Source organism: Bison bison, unplaced genomic scaffold, assembly GCF_000754665.1.
Source record: "Bison bison bison isolate TAMUID 2011002044 unplaced genomic scaffold, Bison_UMD1.0 scf7180017864037, whole genome shotgun sequence".
NCBI lineage: Eukaryota > Metazoa > Chordata > Mammalia > Artiodactyla > Bovidae > Bison > Bison bison.
The window spans coordinates 6,647,440-6,658,139 of NW_011494609.1; positions in this window are offsets into that span (position 1 = coordinate 6,647,440).

Consider the following 10,700-nt stretch of genomic DNA (forward strand, 5'->3'; position numbering starts at 1 on the left):
CAATCCGGTCAGCTTGCCCCAGGCCCTGTGACTCTGACTCCATGTTCCCATACCTCTCCCTGTGCCTGCTGGGCATCACAGGCCTCTGACCACAGCCACGTGGGCTCCATGATCCATGACTGTGCTGTCCAAGCGTGCCGCCCACCACTGTCATCAGCAAGTCAGCAGCCGGCCTCCAGGGGACATTCTAGCGTGTTCCCAACAGCCAGACCCCTGGCATGCCACCTGCCCTGATCAGGCCACTTCCCCCCCACTGTCTGGGGGGTACACAGGGTCTGGCTGAGCATCTGGGCTCCCTGCCGCCTGCTCACCAGGCCCGTCAGCTCTGGTGATGTCATAGTTGGGTCAGGCGCTGCAGACGACAGAGCCAGAAGGTTGACTGGCCTGAGGTCAGTGTGGAGGCACAGGCGTCAGATGGTCTCAGCTGGCAGGGCTCGGAGAGGAGAGGGAAGCAGGTGCCAGGCCAGCAGCTGGAGAGAGCCGAGGTGCTGGGAGCTGAGTTAATTCGCCCCGGCAGCTGTGACCCTTGGGGCCTGGCCTATGGCCCCCGCCGCTCCTTGCGGCCCACCTGCCCTGGAACAGCCAGATCAGAGGATCTTGGAGTGCCTCCGCCCCAGCCACTGTGACGAGACCACTAGCTCGAGGCGCACACAGACATTTCCTGTCTCGGAGTCTGGGCCCAGGCGTCTCAGGCGGCCCCTCCTGTGGGAGCGGGCGGCCGTCCCTCCTTGGAAGGACCCGGACAGACAGGATTAGGGCTCACCCAGCGACTTTGTTCTAACTTCATTTCCTCATTAACCATCCCCTCTCCAGAGCTTGACATTCTGAGTGCTGGGATTAGGGCTTCGGCTTGTGAATCTGGGGGACACGACCCAGCTCGTCATACGCAGGGGGCCCTACATTTGACCCTTTACACCCGCTCTGGGATGCAGGGCTCTGCTCACCGTCTCAGCGGCAGGGGTGGGTTCCACAGGTTCCCAGGCCTATCTATAGGGCAGTCTTGCCTTCAGTCCCAGGCACCGGTGGGGAGGCACCAAGTGAGCTCATCCCTGACATGTCTGGGCCTCTGGTTCCCATGGGCCCACAGTGAGCTAGACTCGAGTGGGACCCATCCTCATCTGGCCTCCACAGGCCCCACTCTGGCCAGCAGACCTCCGTGGCTGGCCAGGTCCCCACAGAAAATGTTAGCCGTTCAGTCATATCTGACTCTGCGACCCCCGGGCTGTAGCCCGCCTGGCTCCTCTGTCCTTGCCATTCTTCAGGCAAAATTACTGGAGTGGGTTGCCATTCTCTCCTCCAGGGGATCTTCCTGACTCAGGGATTGAATCCCAGTCTCCTGCACTGGGAGGCGACTTGTTTATCATCTGAGCCACTGGGGAAGCCGCCGCAGAGCTGGTAATAACTCCCGAGGGTCAGGGATTTCCTTTGCTCCAGGACAGTGGCCCTTGAAAATGGCTACAGGTCCATCTGGGGAAGTCCTGAGAAGCACTCCATGGTCTCACCTGTGGTTGAATGACAGGGTCCTTTCTCACCAGCCTGGAGACCACTGGGGAAAAGCCAGGTGTCTCCATTACCGTCACAGCTGGGTTTTGCCCAAATGTATATGCACACTCAGTCCTGTCTGACTCTGTGACCCCATGGACTGTAGCCTACCAGGCTCCCTTGTGCATGGAATTTCCCAGGCAAGAATACTGGACCAGGTTGCCATTTCCTTCTCCAGGGGATCTTCTAGACCCAGGAATCAAACTTGCTTCTCTTGCATCTCCTGCATTGGTAGGCGGGTTCTTCACCAGCTGAGCCACAGGGGAAACCTTTGCCAGACTTCGGGAAGTGTTTGACCAAAAGACCTAGAATTTTCCTTAGCAGCTAAGCATCAGTTTCATTCTCAGGGCCCCTCCCCTGACAGGTCCTGGGGCTCAAAAAACTCCGATTCCTCTCCTTCCTTCCAGGTGACATATTATTTGCTCCTGGTCTATCCCTAGCTTCTGGTGCTGACCGCTGGCATCCACCCCACCAGGACCCCTTGGTGATCCATGGCAGACTCTCCAGTCTGCAGAGGTCAGCCGCTGAGGGTGCTTTGCCTGTGCATTTCTCCATAACTCGGTGCAGGAAGTGCCCTGAATTTGGCTGGAAGGGCAGGGTGCAGGCTCACGTACTAGGCCCACTAACAGCCTCATTTCCAGGAGCCCAGGCCTTTGCTCCACAGCAGCTAACCTACCTTGACAGCCCACTGCCCTCCCCTGTGCCAGGCCCCGCCTCCAGCACTTCCACTACCCTCTCCCGTGGCTGGCCCCGCCTCCAGGCGCACTGGTCTCCAGGGTTTGGGGAGGGAGGGACGCAGGAGGTGGTTTTCCCCCAGGGTCTCCCGGTGATGGTAATGCAGAGCAAGGCTTAGAACGACTGCCCCAAAGGCTTGCTCCGTGTGATGTGGCCCGGGTTAAGTAGCCTGGCGTCACCTGGGAGCTCGATTGGCTTGCAGAGCTTCACTGCCCACGCAGGGCCTGATAAACCAGAGCCTGTGTTCCTCCGAGATGCCCTTACAGTTTGTCTGGAGTGTCCCGGCTGAGCACCGCCCACCAGAGCTCTCAAACTGGAGCTGCGTCGGAATCCCGGCATCCCCCGGAAGGCCCTTAAAACCCGGATGGCTGGGCCCCGCCCCAGAGTCTCTAATCTAGCCTGTGCACTTGCAGCCTGTTCCCAGAAGGCAAGGGTGCTGCCCTTCCAGGGATGCAAGAGGATGACCCCGGTGAAGCCCGACGTCCTGTTAGCCCTGCGTCCCCGGCCTGCTCTCACGGCTGCACCGCTAGCCCCAGGCTTGTGCAGCACCTCCCAGGTCTGACAGGTGCGAGGCCTGTTTCTAGGATGTTCCCCAGACCCCGCCAGGACAGCTGGGGAGGACCCAGACCCTCGTTTAGGGTCGGGAGGTGGTCGGCAGAGGGGCCCCACCTCCGCAGGAGGGACCAGGTGGAGTCAGGCGACCAGAGGCTGCCCAGGGATCCAGCAGGGAGGGAAGAGGGATAAAACGAAGGATCGCTGACGATTTTTCTGGACCACGGGGGCCGTTTTCCGGTTTCTGTGGCCAGGGGAAGTTTTCTGCGGAGGTTTGGGCGGGTGCGCTGCCCGCACCGTGCTGCTCCAGGATCGGGATCTGTCCAGAAGTAAAAGAGCACAAAACCTGGATTCACCACGGCCTTCGGTTCGCACGGTCTCCTTTTCTCTGGCTAGAGAGACAGGATGGGGTTTTGCCACCAGCACTGGCCTGTCACCCCCACACTGGGGGCGCCCTCTGGTCGGAGCTGGGAAGTGAAAGAGGAAGAACACCTGGAAAGTCACCGCATCGAGTCTCTTGGGTCTGCTCCCTAACCTGCCTCCTTCTAGCCTTTCAGAGTCTTTGCAGGGTGCTCTCACCGGAAGTCTCTCCTAGTCCTCGGAAGGCTGGTTTGCCGGGTGTAGAGATCTGAGCTCCATGTGTGTAAAGGCATCTGCCCTTCCTCTTCCTGCTCTGCGGCTTGCGTGGTCTCTGCATCAGGTGTGTGGTCTTCTGGTCCTTGTTTTTCTGCATGTCATGGGTCTTTTTTTCCCTCTGTCTGCCTTCAAGGTGACTTCCTTATCTTTGGCTTTCATCACTTTGAACATGACGTGTCTTGGTGTGACTCTTGTATGTTTATTATGCTGCGGCTGCTTACTCACTTCGGTCGTTTTCGACTCTGTGCGACCCTGTGGACTGCAGCCTGCTAATCTTCTCTGTATACATTTATTTATTTATTTTTTTTTTTCTCTGTATACATTTAAATCCTTCTGAATTTGAATCTGTGCCATGGTGTCTTTACTTATAGAAAATTCCCAACCATTATTTTTTTCAAATATATCTCCTGCCCATTCTTGCTTCTCCTTCTGTGACGCCAGTTGTTGCCAATTGTATGTTGTATATGTGTGAGTGGCTCAGTCGTGTCCAACCCTTTGCGACCCCGTGGACTGTAGCTCGCCAGGCTTCTCTGTCCATGGAATTCTCCAGGCAAGAATACTGGAGTGGCTTGCCATGTTAGGCCGTTTGAAATCATTGCAGGCTTTGTTTGCTCTGTTCTGTTGGGGGTGGGGCCCGTCTTTCCTCTCTGTTTAGTCTGGGTTATTTCCATGGTCTTATCCCAAAGCTCATGGTTCTTCCCCTTGTCTGTACTGAGTCTCCTTGTGAGACTGTTGAAGATCCTTCATCTCTGTTTCCCTGTTTTTATTTCCAGAGTTTCCATGGGCCCCTTCTGTCTCCATCTCTGTGCTCAAAGTCTCCACTCTTTTCTTCATGTTATCTTTTCCTCTAGAGCCTTAATATCAATTCGGTCTGACCACCCCAGCATTTGAGTCACATCTGAATCTGGTTCTGGTGATTTTTGTGTCTTGATTGTGGGAGTTTTTCCTTCTTTTTTGTGTGTCTTGTAATTACTGAGAGCAAGATACTGTCTGGAGGGCAATAGAGATTGCGGTTAACAGTATTTATATCTGGAAATGGACATTTTTCTTCTTCTGTTTGGCTGCTATTGCAGGGGGCAGGCAGCTACCGGGGCTGACTGGCTCTGGGTTTTGTGGTTGTCATGGTTACCTTTAGTGTCCACTGACCTCACATTGCTCAGCATCACCCGTGCTGAGGGTGGAGGATGGTCTGCTGGAAGGTTTTTCTCAGTGTCCCCACTCCGCCTGGAACTCAAGGCCTGCCCTGCGCACCTGCAGCACGGGGAGGGGCTCTCTCCAGGCTCACTCCCCTGTGTGATGGACCCTCCAGCTTGCTTCTGGACACTGACTGCGCTGGAATGGGGAGTGGCAGGCGGGCTCACTGTTGCCCTGATGCAGGTTCACACGGACGCAGATCTCATGTCCTTGCACTTTGGGGTGGGACTTAGTGACCCTGTTTCCTCTCCAGCGAGGGAAGACCACCAAGGGGCTGGGCCTGGATGTACTCTGACAATAACAACAGTGAGGTGACACCTTTAAAGGCTTTAGGCTTAGATATCTATACCCAGAAAGCCGTCCTTCTAATACTGAGAGACTTCTGATGCGGACAAGACAAAGTGAGCATCTATCTGAGGAGCCTGAAGGCTTCAGTCTGAAAGTAAGAGCAGACCAATTAGGGAGAGGACCCTAAACTTAAACACTGGAACGTCAAAATCCCAGCTTTCTGATGGGTTTAAGCAAAGTTGTAATTCTGAGGTTGTCCAACTTTTCTCATTTGTAGACTGGGATAATGATCATCCCAGCTTTCCACATCCTAGGCAGAACTCACCCTCCAAAGGATTTTGCTTCTTGAGTTTTCTTAGAGACCTAATATGTGCTCAAACTTTGTAAATATTCCAAGGTGATTAAAAATATTACTTACAGCTTTCTTTGGCTTCCAAGTTCTCTCTATATGCATTCAGTTCAGTTCAGCCACTCAGTCGTGTCCAGCTCTTTGCAACCCCATGGACTAAAGCACGCCAGGCTTCCCTGCCCATCACCAACTCCTGGAGCTTGCTCAGACTCATGTCCATTGAGTCAGTGATGCCATACAACCATCTCATCCTCTGTAGTCCCCTTCTCCAGCCTTCAATCTTTCCCAGCATTAGGGTCTTTTCCAGTGAGTCAGTTCTTTGCATCATGTGGCCAAAGTATTGGTGCTTAAGCTTCAGCATCAGTCCTTCCAATGAATATTCAGGACTGATTTCCTTTGGGATTGACTGGTTTGATCTCTTTGCAGTCCAAGGGATTCACAAGAGTCTCATCCAACACCACAGTTCAAAAGCATCAATTCTTCAGCGCTCAGCCTTCTTTATGGTCCAGCTCTCACATCCATACCTGACTATTCAAAAAACCATAGCTTTAACTAGACAGACCTTTGTCGGCAAAGTAATGTCTGTGCTTTTTAATATGCTGTCTAGATTGGTCATAGCTTTTTTTTCCTAGGAGCAAGTGTCATTTCATGGCTACAGTCACCATCTGCAGTGATTTTGGAGCCCAAGAAAATAAAGTCTGTCACTGTTTCCATTGTTTCCCCATCAATTTGCCATGAAGTGATGGGACTGGATGCCATGATCTTGAATGTTGAGTTTTAAGCCAGCTTTTTCACTCTCCTCTTTCACCTTCATCAAGAGACTCTTTAATTCCTCTGCTTTCTGCCATAAGGGTGGTGTCATCTGCATATCTGAGGTTATGGATATTTCTCTCAACAGTCTTGATTCCAACTTGTGATTCATCCAGCCTGGCATTTTGCATGATGTATTCTGCATGTAAGTTAAATAAGCATGGTGACAATATACAGCCTTCATGAACTCCTTTCCCAGTTTTGAACCAGTCTGTTGTTCCATGTCCAGTTCTAACTGTTGCTTCTTGACCTGTATATAGATTTCTCAGGAGGCAGGTAAGGTCGTCTGGTATTCTGATATCTTTAAGAATTTTTTACATTTGTTATGATCCACACAGTCAAAGGCTTTAGTGTAATCAATGAAGCAGAAATAGATGTTTTTTCTGGAATTCTCTTGCTTTTTCTATGATCCAGTGGATGCTGGCAATTTGATCTCTGGTTCCTCTGCCTTTTCTAAATCCAGCTTGAACATCCGGAAGTTCTCAGTTCATATACTATTGAAGCCTAGCTTGGAGAATTTTGAGCATTACTTTGCTAGCATGTGAGATGAGTGTAATTATGTGGTAGTTTGAGCATTCTTTGGCATTGCCTTTTGGGGGGGACTGGAATGAAAACTGACCTTTTCCAGTCCTGTGGCCACTACTGAGTTTTCTGAATTTGCTGGCATATTGAGTGCAGCACTTTCACAGCATCATCTTTCAGGATTTGAAATAGCTCAACTGGAATTCCATCACCTCCAGTAGCTTTGTTGTAGTGATGCTTCCTAAGGCCCACTTCGCATTCTAGGATGCTTGGCCCTAGGTGAGTGATCATACCATCGTGAGTGTCTGGGTCATTAAGATCTTTTTTGTACCATTATTTTGTGTATTCTTGCCACCTCTTAATATCTTCTGCTTCTGTTAGGTCCATACCATTTCTGTTCTTTATTGTGCCTATCTTTGTATGAAATGTTCCCTTGGTATCTCTAATTTTCTTGATGTGATCACTAGTCTTTCCATTCTGTTGTTTTCCTCTGTTTCTTTGCATTGATCACTGAGGAAGGCTTTCTCATCTCTCCTTGCTATTCTTTGGAACTCTGCATTCAGATGGGTATATCTTTCCTTCTCTCCTTTGCCTTTCACTTCTCTTCTTTTCTCAGCTATTTGTAAGGCCTCCTTAGGCAATCATTTTGCCTCTTTGCATTTCTTCTTCTTGGGGATGGTTTTGATCACCACCTCCTATACAGTGTTACAAACCTCTCTACATAGTTCTTCAGGCACTCTATCAGATCTAATCCCTTGAATCTAGCTGACTATATAGTTTCTCCATCCTTGGCTCCAAAGAATATAATCAATCTGATTTCAGCATTGACCATCTGGTGATGTCCATGTGTAGAGTTGTCTCTTGTGTTGTTGGAAGAGGGTGTTTGCTATGACCAGTGCATTCTCTTGGCAAAAGTCTGTTAGCCTTTGCCCTGCTTCATTTTGTACTCTGAGGCAAAACTTGCCTGTTACTCCAGTTTTCTCTTGACTTCCTACTTTTGCATTCCAGTCCCCTATGATGAAAAGGACATCTTTTTTTTTTTTTGGTGTTAGTTCTGGAAAGTCTTGTAGGTCTTCATAGAACCATTCAGCTTCTTCAGCATTAGTGGTTGGGGCCTAGACTTGGATTTACTGTGATATTGAATGGTTTGCCTTGGAAACAAACAGAGATCATTCTGTCGTTTTTGAGATTGCACACAAGTACTGCATTTTGGACTCTTTTGTTGACTATGAAGGCTACTCCATTTTTTCTAAGGGATTCTTGCCCACGGTAGTAGATATAATGGTCATCTGAATTAAATTTACTCATTCCAGTCCATTTTAGTTCACTGATTCCTAAATGGTCAATGTTTGTCCTTGCCATCTCCTGTGTGACTATTTCCAATTTACCTTGATTCATGGACCTAACATTCCAGGTTCCTATGCAATATTGTCATTTATAGCATCGGACTTTACTCCCATCACCAGTCACATCCAAAACTGGGCACTGTTTTCACTTTGGCTCAGCCTCTTCATTCTTCTCTGAGCTACTTCTCCACTCTTCTCCAGTAGCATATTGGGCACCTACTGACCTGGGGAGTTCATTTTTCAGTGTCATATCTTGTTGCCTTTTCATACTGTTCATGGGGCTCTCAAGGCAAGTATACTGAAGTGGTTTGCCACTCCCTTCTCCAGTGCACCATGTTTTGTCAGAACTCGCCACCATGACCTGTCCATCTTGGGTGGCCCTACATGGCATGGCTCATAGTTTCACTGAGTTAGACAAGGCTGTGATCCAAGTGATCAGTTTGGTTAGTTTTCTGTAATTGTGGTTTCCGTCCTGTTTGTCTGCCCTCTGATGGATAAGGGTAAGAGGCTTATGGAAGCTTCCTGGATGGGAGATACTGGCTGTGGGAGAATCTGGGTCTTGCTCTGATGTGTGGGGCCATGCTCAGTAAATCTTTAATCCAATTTTCTGTTGACAGGTGGGGTTGTGTTCCCTCCCTGTAGTTTCAATTCAGTTCAGTCACTCAGTGGTGTCTGACTCTTTGCCACCCCATGGACTGCAGCACACCAGGCTTCCTGTCTATCACCAACCCCTGGAACTTAAATTCACATCCATCAAGTCGGTGATACCATCCAACCATCTGATCCTTTTTCGTCCCCTTCTTCCCCTGCCTTAAATCTTTCCCAGCATCAGGGTCTTTTCCAGTGAGTCAGTTCTTCACATCAGGTGCCCATAGTATTGGAGTTTCAGCTTCACCATCAGTTTTTCCAATGAATATTCAGGACTGATTTCCTTTAGGATGGACTGGTTGGCCTGAGGCATTAGTGGTTGGGGTGCCCTATAGTTTGGCCTGAGGCCAAACTATGGTAAGGGTAATGGAGACCTCCTTCAAAAGGACTTATGCCAAGACTGTTGTATTCAGAGCCCCTGACCCCACAGCAGGCCACTGTCGACTCATGCCTCTGCCGGAGACTCCTGGACACTCACAGGCCAAGTGTGGCTCAATCTCTTGTGGAGTCACTGATCCTTTTTCCTGGGTCCTGGTGCACACAAGGTTTTGTTTGTGCCCTCCAAGAGTCTGTTTGCCCAGTCCTGTGGAAGTTCAGTAATCAAATCCCACTGGCCTTCAAAGTCAATTTCCCTGGGGGTTCTAAGTCCCTTTGCCGAATCCCCAGATTAAGAAATCTGTCATGGGCCCCAGCACTTTTGCAATAGTGTGAGAACATCTTTGGTATAATTGTTCTCCAATTCATAGGTTGTCAGCTTGGTGGCTCTATGGTGGGGCTCACACGTCTCTTAGGTCTGCTGCAGCCAGAGCCCCTGCCCCTGCAGCAGGCTACTGCTGACCCATGCTTCCTCAGGAGATGCCCAAAGACTCAAAGGGAGGTCTGGCTCAGTCTCTTGTGGGGTCCCTGAGTCCTGGTGTGCACAACATTTTGTTTGAACCCTCCAAGCATCTCTGGCTGGTATGAAGTTTGATTCTAAATGTGACTTCACCCCTCCCAGTGTCTTGTTGGGTCTTCTCCTTTACACTGAGTCGTGAGGTATCTTTTTTTTGGTGGGATCTAACATTCTCCTGTCGATGGTTGTTCAGCGGTTAGTTGCAGTTTTGGAGTTCTCACAGGAGAAGATAAGCGAATGTCCTTCTACTCCACCATCTTATAATACAAGGTGCAAGCTTATTATCGCAAGATTATTATGTTACTCAGATATTCAAAATGCTTACTTAGTTTTTGTCATTGTGACATCTTTCAGAAAGAAGATGGACTCTCACCCAAACTTTGGTCCAGCTGTCAAGACTGATAACAACACACGCGCACACACACACACACTAAGAAAGTATGGAAATATTTATCCCTTACACAAGGCGGCTTTTTGAGGTGAGCAGTGCAGGCCCCTCAAGCTGGTCTAAAAATGACTTGAGAGCCAGGAAGGGAGACATACTTGGGCTTCTGTTGTGTTAGGGGTGGGGCCTTGGTGAGGGTTCCAGCATGGGCAGGTGCCTCCTGTATGGTTTCAATTTCCTACTGGTACCAAGGGAGGCAGCGTCCAGGCTTTCTTTTCTGTCTGCTAAGATGTGGGGAGAAAGAAAAGACTCAGGGATGAGGCTTCAAAGATGTCAGCAGTTACCTAGAGGGGTGGGATGTAGGGAGGAGGGAGGGAGGTCCTAGAGGGAGGGGATATATTTATACATATAGCTGATTCCCCTCATCATACAGCAGAAATTAATACAGAAAAATATCAATAACCTCAGTTGGCATAAAGTGAAGAACGAAAGAGCCTCTTGATGAAAGTGGAAGAGGAGCGTGAAAAGGTTGGGTTAAAGCTCAACATTCAGAAAACTAAGATCATAGCATCTGGTTCCATCACTTCATGGCAAATAGATGGGGAAACAGTGGAAACAGTGGCTGATTTTATTTTGGGGGGCTCCAAAATCACTGCAGATGGTGATTGCAGCCATGAAATTAAAAGATGCTTGCTCCTTGGAAGGAAAGTTATGACTAACCTAGACAGCATATTAAAAAGCAGAGACATTACTTGTCAACAAAGGTCCATCTAGTCAAGGCTATGGTTTTTCCAGTAGTCA